This window comes from Pelodiscus sinensis, chromosome 2, assembly GCF_049634645.1.
Source record: "Pelodiscus sinensis isolate JC-2024 chromosome 2, ASM4963464v1, whole genome shotgun sequence".
Classification (NCBI taxonomy): domain Eukaryota; kingdom Metazoa; phylum Chordata; order Testudines; family Trionychidae; genus Pelodiscus; species Pelodiscus sinensis.
This window is the reverse complement of record NC_134712.1, coordinates 188,795,487-188,813,036: the sequence shown is the minus strand read 5'-3', so window position 1 is coordinate 188,813,036 and position 17,550 is coordinate 188,795,487. Positions and strand designations below refer to the sequence as shown.

The window sequence follows — 17,550 nt, the reverse complement described above, 5'->3', positions numbered from 1 at the left end:
CATCATTCTATACATTGTTATGCATTTTACTTCAGAGGACTGGACAATCTAAAAATAATTTTATGTGATATTATGATTTTATTTTTGCAGAGATTCAGTTCTATTCTATCGTCAGCAATTTCAGGGGAAACAAGGTGTTTGTAAGTGAGAGGGAGAGAAATGAATGAAAGTTAAATAATAAGAAAGAAACCAAGAGAGAAAGAAACAAACCTAAAAGTCCAGTTTAACCTCGAATGCACACTACAGATCACCCCACATTTAAACAAAAATCAGATTTTCATCTTGCATGCATATATGCACATCAGGAGATTTTTCAAGTTATGCAAGGATGCACATGACAAATAGGTAGTGTGAGGTCCTTAGAACTAAAAGAACAAAAAACAACAAAAACCAATAAGTAAAAGGGAAGATAAAGGGAGAAGAAACATTACATTATTGATCAAATTAAAGTTGTGGTTTTCAAATTGTCATTATAAAGTAATTAGGGGGCCGTGCCCCCTGCATGCTACGCTCACCAACCCCCCTCTCTGTGGGGGTAGACAGCTCCAGCTCTCCCTCCAGCTGCCAGGAAGGGCCAGGCTAAGGCGAAGAAACCTTGGCCAGCCCCAGCTCTCTTCTCCCAGCCACCACAGGGGTTGGGCTGAGCTGGGCTGGGCCCGGTCGATGCCTGGCCACACCAGCCCTGGCTCTCTCCCTGTGGCTAGCAGGGGGTTGGGCCAGGCCAAGGCTGTGCCATCCCCAGCTCTTCCCACTTGCCCCTCCCCCTGACCTCAACAGCCTCGGCTCTCTCCTCCTGGCAGCCGTGGGACGGGGCCCAAGGCCACACCAGCCCTACATCGGTCCTACCCTCTTCCCCCCCCCCCTCCCCCAGCGTCACCAGGCCCAGGTCTCTCCCTGGCCTCTGTGGAGGGCCAAGCCAAGATGTGGCATCCCTGGCCAGCCCGGCTCTGACCCCTGCCCCCAGCTGGTGGGCAGGACCAAGGCCATGCCAGTCCCAGCCCTACCCTTTTTCCCCTCCCCGCCTCGCCAGGCCTGGCTCTCTCCACCGGCCACTAGGGGGGTTGAACTGGGCCAAGGCATGGCCAGACCTGGCTCTCTCTCCCCTTGACTGCTGGGGGGTTGGGCCGGGCTGAAACTGCAGCTCAGCAGGCCCAGCTGGAGGCAACGTGGCTCCTGCTTTCCCTCCCCCTCTCCCAAGCATGCGGGAGGGTGGTGGACATGGGACTGAGGGCGTAGGGAGGGCTGAAGGACACAGTGATGCAGGACATCACTCTGTTGTCCCATAGGAAAAACTTTTTTATATATAGAGAGAGATGAGTTAGACAGACTTTGTCTTGATAGTATGTCTGTACAAACAGAGGCAACATTTCACTTTTAGTAATAATTTGCACACATTCTTGGGCAGTTGCACCAGTTTTACTGGAAAAAGATATGTCCATCAAACACCCATCCTGTTTCTGAATAGTGCTATGAAATCATTATTGTTAAATTAGACAGCTACCAGTCATGCATTTCTGAAAGGTCTTTTGACTTATGGATCTTCTCTCAAGGACCACAATCCTGAATCTGATCTTACAGCACTGTGTAACAGGAATGAGTCAATTTAAGCGTATAGAATTCATTAAGTGAAAGAAATGGGCACAATCTCTCCAAAGAGTCGCTCTCCATAGATCTGACCCAATAGTGAGAGAGCTCACAAATATTTTGAAGCAGCTGAAATTGTATAAAATCATCCAACAAGGACTCTACCCAGTGTGAGTACAGATTCACCTCTCCGGGAGGCTGGATCAAAGTACACAAGAGACTAGATATTATTCATGAAAGTTTGCCAATTATGCAGAAAAGGAATTGAACTAGTCTCAAGAGAAATCCACAAATCTGGGTGACCAACTGGACAACATCAAGGGCTTTAGACCTGCTACCCCTTTTCATAGTAAGTATTAAAAAAAACAAAGAACATTACACCCCTTTCAAGAAAAAACCGAGCAAGAGCAAATCAAGATCACTGAAAAGGCAGATTGAGCAGATGAAACCTGTACTTTTACTGACTGAATACAGAACCCTTCTCCCAAACCACTTTGGTGTCAACTGGAAGATTACTGCTTTGTAGGCCAGTTGCAGTTATAATCTTGCCGCAGTGAGGGAGCATGGGGACCAAAAAACTTATGTAGGAAGAAATTTGATTTTGGAGACCTGACAGAACTTTCCTGGAAGTTAACACTAGGTTCCATTTTCAGTCCCTTATCCGTAAGCTGGAAGCATTCTGAAGGCTCTAAGTGGGTAGATGTATTGTTGGAGAGGTGGGGCAGCTCATATGACTCTGTATCAACCTGCTCTATCTAAATGAATATCACATTTGAAGAGGGGGAAAGGAATATAGAAAGATCCCAGGTGATTTTCTTTCAATGTGCCTCTGTAGCATTCCTTCTGACACCCAGGCTACGTCTACATTGGCCCCAAATTCCTTCAGGTAGGAATAAGAGATCCTCCGGAAAAGGGCTTTATTGCGGAGGATCGCGCCAGTCTAGACGCTTTTTTCCGGCTTTTCCCCAAGCCAGAAAAAAAGCGGCAGACATGTTTATTTAAATCCGCGGGGGATATTTAAATCCCCCGCGGATTTCCCTATGCTGACTTACCTGCTTTGCATCCCTTTTCTGGAATTTGGGGCCAGTGTAGACGTAGCCGCAAGGTCAGAGATCCCATGGTGGAGCTGAGGGTAGATGACTTGTTTTGAGAGGCAAGAGTCTGGCATCTGCACACAATGTCCAGCCCAGCATACTTGGTGCATGAGGATCATTGTTTCAATGCTGTTGACATTGTGTCAAGTAGCAACATCACTACATTAATGCCAGCATTCTTGCTGGAGCCAAAGGATCTTCCAGTGGCATCATTGGTGGTACCTCCCCAGACTCTTGAGGTGCTTTCGATAAGTTGCCCAGGTTTTGCATCCACAAATTAGTTTAAGAACAACATTGGTCTTGTAGACCTGGATCTTGGTATCCTGCCATAGGTCATGGTCCATGAAAACATACTGAAGCAACTTTCCAAAGGAAGCACTTGTGCATTGGATCCTGTATTGGATCTCACTGTCAATTTTTCATTTTGAGAAAAGTTGGCTACTGAGGTAGCAAAAGGGCTTATTTATCTCTAAAGTCTGATCCTCAGTGGTGATTTGTAGGGGTCATGTGCAAGGCTTGAAGTAAGCTGACAGAGCACTTTAGTCTTCTCAATATTGAGTGCGAGTTCTAGTCTTCAGTAAGCTTGTGTGAGGAAATCTAGTATGGACTAAAAGTCATTCTGAGTGTACGTGAGGGAAAAACAGTCATCAGCATACTGATGCCCCGATCAATAATGGATGATGCCCTGAAGACTTTGGACTCTGGGGCTGTGTCTAGACTATAAAGAAAAGCCAGAAAAAGATACGCAAATTGCGAACCACAATTTGCGTATCTTTTTCAGTTTTTCTTCCAAAAGAGGCTTTTCCAACATTTGACCCATCTACACGGGGCCAAGTGTTGGAAAAAAAGGCCTCTTTCAGAACATCCCTTCTTCCTCGTAGAATGAGGTTTACAGGGATGCCGAAAAAAAACATGTCTGCTTTTCCGAAGTTTTTTTTTGGAAAAGCAGACACATTCCTTGGATTCGACAGAGCTTTGGTATCCCAGAAAACTCTGCAGTCTAGACGTACCTTGAGTGGAGATGTCGAAGGAGCTGCCCATCCATTCTGTATTGAATGTCAACTCAACTGAGCAGGTTATTGTTTTATCCCCTGGGTAACCCCAGAGCTCTCAGACATTGTGAGGTTCCCAGAACTGTAGCCGCAGTGGTGGTGGATACTGAAACCTCTTGCCCTTCCCTCCCCCCTCCCGGATCACACTCCACTCACACTGCAGCAGCAAATTATTTTTAGTAGAAGACAGGGACAGGTCATGGGCTTCCATGAATTTGTGTGTATGGCCTGTGACCTGTCTATGACTTTTACTAAAGATAACGGTGACAAAATCTTAACCTTGGTTATACCTTTCTCTGATAGATTGAAGAGCTCATTATTAAATATTTCTTTCCCACATAGATGCTTGCAGAATAATATCAAGTCACCCCTTATTTTTTTCTTTATTAAACAGATTGGGCTCCTCGAGTCTGTCACTGTATGACATGTTTTCCTCTAATCATTCTCCTAGCTCTTCTCTGAACCCTCTCCACTTTATCAAAATCCTTCTTCAATTGTCATCACCAGAATAGGACACTGTATTCCAGAAGCAGTCATAGTGCCAAATAAAGAGGTAAAATAACCATTCAATTCCTACTCAAAATTCTCCTGTAATCATTTACCCCACTGATAACAGCTGTCTAAACAGGGGCATCGGTAAGCCATCAAATAAATGTAAATATTTCTATTTACTTCTGTATGCAAACCGTACTATGTAGATAACACAAGTAATTTTGATTTTCACCTAAATAAACCATCAAAGGCTCAACTATTTTACAGTTATTTGGTCATCTAAAATCCATTCATACAAAAATTAGGAAAATACAAGAGGCAACAGCAATGACAAGTTGACATTAACACCTCAAGAACCACTTTATTCAAACCCACCATTATGCAGTCCTTTCCTCTGTACTAAGAAATTACACACTGGAGTCATTGCAACAGTTAGAATTTTAATTCTTCAGGACACAACTACACCAGCAAAACATGATAAAAATGATGGATGAAACAGATAAGCACTGCTTTCCCTGGGCAATTCACATTGCTGAGCTAACTTCAATGTGGTAGAACCTTGTGACTGTTAGCTCACCCACTATAATCAGCCAGCTCTTCCTCAAGGCAAAAAAACTGTCAGATATGTATTTAGATGTCATGGTGATGGATAAATCACACATGCACGTAAGAAGTCAGATCAACACACACATTTAGGTTTGGGCTTGTTTTCATAAGGAGTAAAAATGCAGAATAAAATCCAGTTTAGGAGTTCTGTGAGGATTTCAGGGCTATGGAAATTGTGATGGGATACGCCTTATTTTTATTATCTGTATTTTTCAAAACAAATACTTTCATATCTTCTCACTGAACTTCAGACATGTCAAAGGTACACATTTGTTCTTGCCAGAGACTAAATTTATAGAAAGTTTGTACTTTAAAACCCATTTTTGAGTAACGTAAAAAGAAAAATCTTTGAAAGTCTCATCTGATACAATCACTTTTTATTGCTCTAATTTAAAAAAAATGAATTTTTACCAAAAATGTCATTGCAAAGTAGATTGAAAGTACTTGTTCGCCCCGACTACAAAAATCACTGTAATAATGAAATGATCATCTGCACTTTGGATGGAAAATATTTCTTGAGAACAAATGGTTTATTTACTGTTAATTATAGTACCATGCTCATCATTCTACATTAAACATGCCTCATTAATAAAATATAATTCAGTAATGTTTTTATAACATTTCTGCTTCAATATCTTCTTTTCAGAACTCTAATAGATCCTCCAAATGAGCTTTATTAATCATTGATGGAAAATTGGCAAAACCCTACTGCATGCTTTGACAACCGTTCAAAATGTCCAATTAGGTCAAACCAAGAAAGCTTTAGAAACCAATTAGAACATGAGTTCTAAGCCAGGAAATCTCATTGTACTTTGACGCAAATGCTATTCTATAGCAAAGAAAAGCAAAATATGCAAGGTCATAAAAAGTACTGTAGCTGAAATATCAATTCTATGCACAATAGTCAGCCATTCCTTGAATAACATGCCATTTAATCACAGATTTTTATCATTGTGGAAATGTCATTAGCTACTTTATTATGATACATGAAACTAAATAGTTTCTTATTATCTAAGAAGATAGCATTTACTCCGCATTAACAATTTTGTCAACATCCTAAATTTATTGCACTAATACCAAGAATTTTCAAGTCTAGACATTGAATTTCATAGGCTCCATACGTCACCTGCTAATGTACAAATGCAGAACAACAACACTGTTGAAAATATGATGCAAGAAATCTTGGCTCAAACAGTATTACCTATGTTAGCTCATCAATAAAGACAGTTTACACATAATGTTTATGCAATATGTCTCTAGATAGTGCAAATAGTGTGGGATAAAGCAGAGAAACTGCCTGTCAGCACAACAGGGACTAAGGAGAACCTTTGGACCCAGTTGGTCCCACCCTATTGTATCTGCAGCCAATGCCAGGCCTGGAGGAAGTAGAAAAAGAGAGAGCCTGGCCCAGTTTATGGCTGACTGGTGAAGAGGCAGAAGCTAGCTATTGCCCTACAGAAAGGTCCACTAGCTTGCCAGCCAAGGCAGCCATCAGGGAGCACATTTGGTTTCCCAGCCAAGGAAGGCAGACCTAGGAGCCTCTGGCAACTGAGGTAATTGGGTGACTGCAGCCCAGAGACATTGTGGTGGTTTGGCTCCACCAAACTTACAGCTACCCCTCCAAAGGAACCTGGAACTGCAGGAGAGTGCTACTGGAGGCAACCAACTCCAGCAAATTGTACTACACATGTCCAAAATTGAAGGGATTCTGTTAGGAAGTACCCAAGAACAAGTAGGGAGTCTAAATCCATTGAACGGCCAACTGTTCAGGGATCAATTCACACAGACCCTTGGGCTGGAACATGGTGTAGTAGGAGGGCCTGGGTCTCCTTACCTCCACTTCCTGAAAGATGAAGTTTTCTTGACCAGGAAAACAAAAGGCCAAAAAAATCAGGTGCACCAACCAGTAGGCCTACTGGCCCTCCAAGCACTATGTTACAAAGTGCTAGTGGGTTGCTGGAGAATCTAAATCTGAACATCTAGATTACAAATTTATAGCTCCGTAGCTAGAACCTTGAAAGACCGAATAAGCTGATATGGGTCAGCCGCATGTGTTTTAGTGCAGTGTAGACATACTCTTACTGCCAGAAGACAACTCTCACACTTGCTCGAACGAATCACTCCTCTATCTGTGAAACAGTAATAAGCTGTAGTCACAACAATCAGCAACTAGAGGGAAACAAGGTCTCACACACAAGCTCACTATTATTTTAGCATTATTTAGTTTTACTGCAATTAATACATGTTCTGTTTCCCCACTCTGTCATTCTGCCCTTAGGTTAGCATTTTGTAAGACTTGCACATTCCTGCAGTCACTGGCTCTCAGCCTTTGCCACAGCTGCTTTGCCCTGCTTGGCAATATTTTCCTTGTAATTCCATACTAATCTTTTTTTTTATGTTTTCTCCAAATCATCCCTCTCTGCAGTATCTCTTACTGGAATTTCAATTTTTGCTCTGTAACATTTTGGCGTTAGATTAGAGAAGATCTTCTCTCAGACGAATTTGGATTGGCTATTTTTCCCTAGCTTGTAGACTTTTTGCACGGCTTGACAACAGCCCTGAGCACCTTTACTATTGCCTATGTCAGGTTGTTTCATGATTTATCTGTGGTGATTTTATCTTCCACGTCTTCACTGGTCCAGAAAACATCATCCAGTTAAACTTGGATAGCCTGGCTATAGCAACTCTCTGAAATTTTTGAGCTTGCTTTTGAAACTTAACTACCATCAATTTAGCATTTGACTGTTTCTCATCCATATTTTATTATCTTCCATCATCTCCTCCTTACTAGAGCACAGAGAATCTCCATTAATAGATCCTTTCCTAAGAGATGTCTCTGTCCAATCCATGTGCTCTTCAGCACCTGTCAGCAGTTTTTAAACTAAGGGCTGGGGAAAGCCATATGACCTTTTTAAGTGCCAGCAATTTGGTTCCATTTTGTTTTAGGTGGAGCCTGTCCTTCCTGTATAGGTTTTACCAAAAAATTCCCACCTGTCACAAAAATTTCTCCAGTTCCTAATAAATCTGAACCCCTCCTCCTTACACCATCATCTCATCCACCATGCTTTGAGACCCTGCAATTCTGTCTATCTGGCCCTGCGAGGGGAACTTGCAGAGAATAATTTCAGAGAACACTACAATGGAGGTCCTGAACTTCAATCTCTTACCTAACCACCTAAATTTGGCCTCCAGGACTTCTCTCCTCTCCTTCCTTCTGTAATTGGTATCTACATGTGTCCTCCCCAGCATTACATAGAAGTCCATCTAGATACCTCAAAAGATCTGCAATCTTTGCACCAAGCAGGCAAGTTACTATGTAATTCTCCAAGTCATCGCAAACCCAGCTATTTATGTCTCTAGCGATCAAATCCCCCATTACTAATACCCGTCTCTTGCTAATAACTGGAATTCCTTGCCCCAGAGAGGTATCTTCAGTGTGAGAGGGTACTACAATATCATCTGGAAGGAGGGTCCCTAACTATGAGATAATTTCCTTCCACTCCAGTTGCGTGTTTTCCTTCCCTTTCTTCACTTTAAATTCATTGACACAATGACAGAAATTTTGAACTTTGCAGACCAGCACACTTATGTGCTTTAAGTTCTTAGCTATCAGACCAATGAGACTTATTTCCCTTTTGAAAGCTTCTCTATTTAAGAGGCTTATCAACCACAGCGCTGTAGAAGCTGAAGATGTGCAGTGTTCCTCTGCAACCTCTTCAGTCTCTCAACGCTACAGCAGTGCACCTGCCTCCTTGTACATAGACATCTCTTGCCTACTGATACCAGGAGTCTACAATGTAAAGGGGAGTACACATGACTGCCCCACATGTATCTTCTGAGTGGAACTTTCTCCCTCACCTCCCTTGGTCATGGCAGTCAGTCATACTGGCTCCTGGTGTGGCTGGGGCCATTGGAATGGGAAACATTTGCCTCCGGGCCCAGCTGAGACCAGCTCCAGCCTCAGGTAGGCAGAGACCAGGTAACCACTCCTTACACTTCCCCCAGGAAACCCATCCCCACCCTGCAATCTCCACACTCCATCAGAGTTACCTGCAGGGAGCGGGGCTCTGTCCTTCTCCTGCTCTGCCTCACCAGCATTTTCAGAATCTGTCTCCAGCAGCGGGGCCTGGATGGGGAGTGGGACAGAGCCTCTTCTCACATATCTGAAGGAGACTTCTCAGGGTTGCAGCAGGGCGGGGGAGGTAGCAGCATCCATTTTCTGCCCAGGCCCAGCTGCCAGGGACTGGGGCTGAGCAAACAGGAAATGTGCCTGGAGGAAGAGAGGGTTCCAGCTAGCTCAGCCCCTGTCCCCAGCAGTTAGGCCTGTGCAGCAAGCTGTCTATTTTGTACCCATCCCAGCTGGGCTCTTGCAGGCAACTGCTGTGCTGCACAAAGCAGCAACCCATAGTGGCTGGCATGAGAACCAGCTGGTCCTGCACTTTGTGCGCCTGGGCCTGGCTGCTAGAGACAGCGACCAAATGTGTTGAGGGCAGGCACAGTGGGAGGAGGACAGAGCCCCTCCTCCTTTCCCCACCATCTAGCCAAAAAGAAATCTGGGAGATACTTGACCCTGCAGCCTCCCACCACTATGCATCACGTATGCTGGTGCAGCGGCATGCAATGGCGCTTGAGTAAAGATGCCACCATGTCAATGGGAGGGTTTCTCCCATCCACATAGTTAATCCACCTTTCTGTAGGGTTGCCAGGTGTCCAGTTTTGAACCAGACAGTCCAGTATTTGAGCTTTCTGTTTGGGAAACAAGTTGAAAAAATATAAATGATAAAATATAAATGTCCAGTATTTTCTAAATAAGATGTAATGTAGACTGTCATGTAATGTCAAGTGTGTCCGGTATTTTTGTTGAAACCATCTGGCAACCCCACCTCCCTGACAGGCAGTAGTTTTGTCAACAGGAAACTCTCTCATCAGTATAGTACTGTCTAAACAAGGGGTGAGGTTGGTATAACTACATTGTTAGGGAGGGTCATGGATTTTTCACAGCCCTGAGCAATGTAGTTATGATGATATAGGTCTAAAGTGTAGTCCTGGCTTCAGCACCTTGCTGTATTTTCTTCCTGCCATTGTTTTTCTGGAAATAATTTTTCTTTAAAATATACACCTCTAACCTCATACATCCTACAAATGACATTGCTTTTCTCTTTATCAAGATGGAGTTTTGGTGTGACCAAGTATGCCCATTTTAAAGAAAACTTCCCACCTTATATTCTGCAACACCTGAGACCTGCTATAGTATATACTTTATGATGATCAACTTTCTACCATTTAAATGTTCTACATGACACTCCAAAATACAGGGGGAACCATTTAGAACCTGAGAAGAGCACTCTCTTCTAGTCTGAACATTGCTTTTCTAGCATCCAAAGCCAGATGACTAGTATATTAAATATTTTTATCCAGATTAGATTCCTCTTTGTTATATAGAAACCATCGCTCAGATATTCATAAGCATCTCTAGAGCACAAAGACCACATTTACTCTATTTTGCCATTGGCTTCAATAGGAGTAGGTATCAGAGGGGTAGCCGTGTTAGTCTGAATCTGCAAAAGCGACGAGGAGTCCTGTGGCACCTTATAGACTAACTGAAGTGTAGGAGCATAAGCTTTCGTGGGCAAAGACCCACTTCGTCATGCATCTGACGAAGTGGGTCTTTGCCCACGAAAGCTTATGCTCCTACACTTCAGTTAGTCAATAGGAGTAGGGTCTGTCCCAACTGGAGAAAGATCGGTCTTAACACAAAACAAACGACTGGGAGTCAAGGAATCTCATTTTTTCCCCTCAGCTCCGACACTGATTTCTGAGGGACTTTGGACAAATTACTTCATTTCCTTATGATTTCAGTTTCTTCATTAATTTTCTTCTTCATTCCTGTGTCTTATTTCAATTATTCAGATATAATTACTAGAGAAATACACTAGTAAAAATGTATTATTGCCAAAATGTACTGGTTTGGCCACTGCACTCACCAGGAGGCCATTTGCATATATATTTTCAAATGGCAACTGCTTATCCTTCAAACCCAGTGATATGCTATGTTATTATATAGAGATTGCAAAGTATACTAATGAAAAAAAAAACATTAAGGGCTTAATTGGTTAAATGATCACAGAGTACTACCTTCAGAGATATAACTTTACATTTACATGTTGGTCTGTGACATCAATTTTCAACTGTTTTTCAAAATCTGTAAAATGATTATCTTGTTCAGCCACAACTTTCAGTTAAAAGTAACATGCCAAACAACAGTAGGGTGCTTTGCAAGAAGGCACTGATATTCCACTAAATTATATGTGGTATCTTAGAATATTCAGAAAAACATATTCTACAAAAAGGTTCCTCACATTTGAGCAATTTTGTTTACGGAGACAGTCACAAAGAATAAAAATATTTGCTAAACTAAGACATTTGGAGAAACTAAATGTTTTAGATCCCTATACTACCATTAACAAAACCCCAACATCAGTGATTTATTTCAGAAATTGATGGGGCAGGCAGAAGCCACACAATCATCAGGAAGCTGAAGGAAGTAAACAATCTCTCGTAACATACTTATCAAATGATTCTACAAGCCAGTGAAAAGCAGGGTTTGATTTGAAAAGAGAGGCAAAAGGAGTTTTTCCACTGGTTCCTGCGATGGGATCTGCCAGGCTTTCTCTGCTCCCTACAGGAGGCATCAGCTCCCCAGAACTCCCCACACATGGAAAATCTCCTCAGGCTGGACAACCAACAAGAGGCCTAGAAGAGCTGAGAGGAAAACCAGCAGGCCAGTTAAGAAGGCTTACTTTCTTTTGCTCAGGAGTACACCTACCGTATTTTCCGGCGTATAGGGCGACTGGGCGTATAAGACGACCCCCTATCTTTTTAATTAAAAGATAGGGTTTCATCTTATACCCCAGCGCCCCTCCGCCTCCTTTGCTCCCGGTGTCCCTGGTCTGCTGGAGATGGTTTCCTGGTCTGGTGTCCCTGGTCCGCGGAGGGGCTCCGGAGGGGGGGCAGCCCATGCGCGCCTGGGATGCCCCGCCGCCGGCTTCCCCCGAGGCTTTCAAAGCCGCGGAGGGGCTCCGGCGGCGGGGCATCCGGCGTACAAGACGACCCCCGATTTTTGGGGGATGTTTTTTAACTTCAGAGGTCGTCTTGTACGCCGGAATATACGGTACATGAGACGGGGACAAGAGAACAACTGTAGGCTAACCCAGATTCAGGCCAGTGCTTTGGCCAAAGAGTGCTGCAAAAAGATGTGCGCATTGGGAGGAGCAGTGGGTTGCAATGCCAGTGGAACCTGAGAAGAGCGCCCCATAACACTGCTACAAGAACCATTAGAGAGGAGAGACATGGAGTCCCACCTGGGAGGAGGCCAAGAAACTAGCCAAAAAGCCTCCCCTAATTGGACATCAGACAGGATATTGAGTGAGATGGACCATTAGTTTGATGCAGTATGGCTGTTCTTATGTTTCTGCAGTGGGAAGCGAGGGCATGCCGCCAATTGTGCCCCTCGTAGAGTGTGAGTTTTGTGAACTGTGGCTTTGTATATGGTGGTTGTAGTTCCAGTAGTACTTGGCAGGCTGAACAATGACAAGGCACTCAGACTCTGGGTGATCCTGAACTCTGATCCAAGAGATCCTATCCTACTGGATCTTGAAGAGTACTGGGTCATCTTCTCGCTACATGTGACAATGTATCCAAAGGGGCATTCATATCTACTACCCACCATGAATACATTTGAATACAGGAAATCAGGCTGTAGGATTTCAAGTTGCTGTAACCCCCAACTTGCTATGGGAAAATAATAATCAAAAGGATCTGCCAAAATTCTCCTCACTACTACTGTCTCAGAGACTGCAGATGTCATTCCAGACTTAGTGTCTGACATCTTTCTGATTCTTGTATCCAACATTTGTGGTGGCTCATTGTAAATCAATAAGACTCTCAAACCGTGACAACTAGACAGGAAGACTGGGCTGCAAACTGTTTTAGCTCCCTCACCCCCCCCTGAGGGCTGCGTCTAGACTGGCAAGATTTCGCGGAAATACTTTTAACGGAAAAGTTTTTCCGTTAGAAGTATTTGCGCAAGAGAGCGTCTAGACTGGCATGTGCCTTTGTGCAAAAGCATCCGTGCTCAGTATAGACGCTCTCTTGCGCAAGAAAGCTCCGATGGCCATTTTAGCCATTGGTCTTTCTTGCACAGGAAATTAACGTTCCTGTCTACACTGGACCTCTTGCACAAGTATTCTTGCACAAGAGGGCTTATACCTGAGCGGGAACATCAAAGTATTTGTGCAAGAAGCACTGATTTTGTACATTACAAAGTCAGTGTTCTTGCACAAATTCTCGCGGCCAGTGTAGAGAGGCGGCAAGTTTTTGCACAAAATCTTGCTAGTCTAGACGCACCCCAGTAGTTTAAATGAACCACCTCAGGGCAACGCTCTTCCCATCACTGAGTCAACAGTGCTTGATAAGATCTTTGATCTGGTTCTGGAACAGCGCGGAGATGACAGATTTAGAGAGATGTACACACAACTTACATTGGTTAAATGACTTGTGCAGAAGGCACAGGTCCCCAGTTTCCGCACTTTGAAGAACAAAATTATTTACTATGTGGGGAAGGACTCCCATATAGGTGAGAGATGCCTCCAGCTCCTGGTGCCCCAAAGCATTTGAAAAGAAGTATTATGACTACCATGCTGCATCTCCTTTGCCAGTCATGTGGTCAGAAACAAAACCCTAGAAATGGGCTGTAGGGCATCACACTATTACCTGTTAGGGACTCCGTTTGACCATGTAACAGACCATACACTCCTTACATGGCTGCAGGCAATGAAGGACAATAACTCACATTACTCAGTGGTGTTTAGCATTGGAATCCTATTCTTGTTATGCAGCACATCTGCCAGGTTTACAAACTTATTTTCCCAAGATAATAGCCTTATTGTGGAGCAAAGAGATCAGGCCCCTGGACCTGTTCAGTGAAGACACATGTGTGACAGGAACCATCAGGCCTTCTCTGCTTCCTGCTGATGTCATCAGCACCTTGTCCCTCTCCCAGTCCAAGTAAAATCCACTCAGACTAGAGGGGGTAGCGGCAACCAACAAGACAGGAGGAAATATTGACCAATCAAGAATCAGCAAGCCAGTTAAGGCTTGCTTGCTTTGCTCAGCAGCACACCTGATGAGTCTAGAAAAGAGTAACTCAGGCACAGATGCTGCAACTAAGTGTTTGTGTATGAAGATCCCTCACCTTTTGTTTAAAGGCATAGACAGACAAATCCTGAATTGCTGATTGTTAGAGATGGATGCCAAGCTTAGTGCACCTTTCCCCAAACCCTGTAAAATAAGGCAGGGAGCACCTGTAGTACCACAGGGCAATACAAGAGTAGCCCTGCCCCTCTCCCCCCCACATTCTCCCCTTGCCACTAAATCACCATTCAGGTGCATTGTTCCCTTCTACCAAGAAGCCCTCCCTCACCTCTTTTCTGACACTAGACTAGAAAGTGAGGGTGGCCTAACATTTCATGCAAGGACAAACTCTAGCACTAAGGCGGCCCTGAATAGGAGGGCTGGGTGCCAGGATCACAGGGCTGCTCTCAGCCCAACAGTTCACATTCTCCTGGGGGCAGGTGCACCCTTGCTATTTGCTGCCTCTTGCTGCAAAGTTCCGAGGAAGGCAGCAGGGATCCCCCAGGCCAGCAGTGGCTACAGTTATTGCAAACAGGCAGTGAAAGAGCTATAACGTCTGCTGAGCCTGCAAGGGCCCGCGCAAGGAACCCAGCCCCCCCAGACAGCACTTTCTCTGACCCGGGGGAGGAGCAGCCTGCACTTCAACCCTCCCCCTCAGTTGTAGGAGTCTAGTGCGGCAGCTGGGCAGAGTCACAGCCACCCCTTCGCCCTTGAAATCCCAGAGCAGAAAACAAGGCAGCACGCGGAAGGGCCTTGCCACCCCCACCCTTTGCAGGGGCTTCTGAACCACTTGTGGCGCCCGGCAGCTCCGCGCGCCTCGCCCCCGGCCGGCTTGCAGCGCCTTCTTCGCACGCCCCCGCCGCTCCCCCCTCCCCGCCCTGCTCTGTGGGTCGATTGGCTGGCTGGCTGGCTGGCTGGCAGCGCGGCGGGGGAGCTCTCACCTGACAAGCGCCAGGCTGCGCGCGGCGGGCTCCAGCGGCGTTTCCCAGCCGGAGAGAGAGGCGGGCTGTGTCCTGAAATAACCCTGCAACTAGGGCAGCGGCGGCGGGGGGAGCTAGCAGGGGCGGAGAGAGAGGAGAGGCACAGCACGGGCGGGAGGGAGCCGGGCTTGGCTTCGCTTTCTCTTCCTCTGGGCATCGCCCCGCTGCTGCAGATGCCTAACCCGGCCCCCTGCACCGCTCCGCGCGCCGGGACCGCGCTGCCTTCACTTGCTTCCGCAGCACTTTGCCCGGCGGGGCAGGGGGCAAGTCAGAGGCGGGGAAAGGCGCCGGGCTTGGGAGGCCTGTCTCTTTGGGACAGCTTTCTAGTCACCCTCTGCGCTTTGCCGTCATGTGCGCTCCCTGTCATGTGGCCTGATCTTTTAATCTCATTTCTACTGCTGACTGTCCAGCAGGCCACACTTTTTGGAGGGTCCCCCAAATCACAGAAATCCTCAGGTACCTACACTTGATCCTCCTGATCGCTCTGTCGCCCGAGACACAAATGAAGTCCAGAGATGCGGGTCAAAACATCCTGGTGTTACAGCTGTGTGCAATGTCCCTATGGCTAACACGCGACGTTGATTAACTTCTGTGTTCCGGTGATTATCGGGCAATTACAGGTAGTTACTAGTTTATAGTCAGTGAGCATTTTCCTCCTCATCTGTGAAATAGCGGTAATGATACCGACTTCCTTTGTAAAGCACTTTGAAATCTAGTGATGAAAAGTGCTATATAAGAGCCAAGTATTATTTATTTGGAAGATGACTGGTGAGAGCAGTGCTCTGTGATCTGCATCTAGCGCAAGTACTTGCCACAGAGCGAGGAGGGCTGTAACTTGGAACTAGCAACCAGGGTCGAAGTGCAGAAAAGCCTGTGGAACTCAGTTCATGCTGACACACCATGTCCTGTCCCTGCTGATCGCTGTGTCTTTTGTCCCTTCCCTCCGAGGTTGCACCTCTGCTCTCCTCCACTTTCCTTTGGTGACTGTTCCATCCTTCTTCCCACCCACACTGTTTCTCAACACTTTCTCTTCCTATAGGCTGCTTCTCATTTTCCTCCTCCTTTCTGGATTGCTGATTCCCTTTCACTTTTCTTTTGGCCTCTGGTCCTGTTCCCTCCCCTTTGGTAGATGTTGTCTCCCCTGGACATTTCCCGCTTATCCTGCTAGCTCCCACTTTACTTCCTTCTCTGGTGGCTACTCCTTTGCCTCCTTCCCTTACTTCTCTAGTGACTAAAACTTCAGCGAGGTAGCCAAGTTAGTCTGTACAGCAACAGCAAATAGACTGGTAGCACTTTAAAGACTAACAAAACACGCAGATGGTATCGTGAGCTTTCGTGGGCACAGCCCACTTCTTCAGATGAAGTCATCTGAAGAAGTGGGCTGTGCCCACGAAAGCTCACGATACCATCGATGTGTTTTGTTAGTCTTTAAAGTGCTACCAGACTATTTGTTGTTTTTAACATTTTCTCTGGTTAATCCCACATTCCTTGTGTTTTTCTGCCTGCTCATTTAGAGCCCTAGGCTATTGTCAGGAGTAATGGGAGGAAATTTTTAGAAAGCACAAACAAAAAATGGAGTAAAACATGCTAATAGAAATCATCATTCAACTGGGGTGGAGCTTCCACAGGGAAGTGACTGAAGCACATTAAATTGCTCTAAGTGCCTTATATTGAATAAAGCACTAAAAATGTCCTGTAGGGCAATGGTTCTCAAAGTGTGGTCCATGGACCATTAGTGATCTGTGACCATCTTGCAGGTGGGCTGGGGACCCGGGGCTCACTCCCACACCTGCAGTGCTCGGCACTTGTGTGATAGGAGCACTAGCTCTGGCATCCCATTGGCTGGATCCAGTTTGCGGGGGAGAAAGCAGCTCCATGCATTGCTGCTCCCCCTCCCCCAGCTGGGGGAATGGCAGCGCAGGAAACTGCTCGCATGAAGGCTTTCCCCACTACTCCCATTGGGCAGAATCATAGCTAATGGGAGCAATGGTGGTGGTGCCTGGAAGCAGCAGAGTGCTGAGAGCCAGGTAAGCTCCTCCCATCTCCCCATGCTCAGACCCTACACCCCCATCAGCCTCACACACCTCATTCCACCATGACCTCAAACTCCCAGCCTGGTCCTGCACTGTCCTTTCTGCCCAGACCTAGCATCCCCCACCTGCACCCAACCTCCCAGCCAGAAACCCCACCCTCAAACTGCTCCTGACCCTACATACCACCCAGACTTTGCACCCCTATCCCTATCCTGGTCCCCACAAACCCTTATGCACATCGAACCTCTCATTTTTGGTCCCTCCCCAGAGCCTAAGGGACCCACAAAATCTACTATCCCTGAAACCCCAAAATAATTAATCTGGCCTGTGGGAAGCCCTGAACCTCTGTTCTCCCATGGAGTTGGGGCACAAGGGGAGTGAGGTGTCTCAGTTAGGGGCCCTGTCAGTGAAGGTTGGTTTTTTTTGTTGTTATTGGTTTTTTTTTCTTCTTCTAACTTTTGTGTGGCTCCCAACTGATTTTTATGTGTCTCAGTGGCCCCCAACTTAAAAGAAGGTT

General features: G+C 45.6%; 1 protein-coding gene across 6 annotated transcripts in view; it reads right to left on the bottom strand.

The window, feature by feature from the left end:
* The window catches only part of THRB (thyroid hormone receptor beta), a 287,386-nt gene extending 271,463 nt beyond the window's left edge, over positions 1-15,923 (bottom strand). For 2 of the 6 annotated variants that reach the window (XM_075922043.1, XM_075922041.1), the window contains exon 1: positions 14,962-15,431. The gene's annotated coding sequence lies outside the window, so the exon portion shown is untranslated. Of the gene's footprint in view, positions 1-8,878; positions 8,900-14,961; positions 15,433-15,464 lie in introns of those variants that run through there. The other 4 variants (XM_075922050.1, XM_075922045.1, XM_075922048.1 and 1 more) reach the window with 4 other exon arrangements.
* Positions 15,924-17,550: the final 1,627 nt, after the last annotated feature.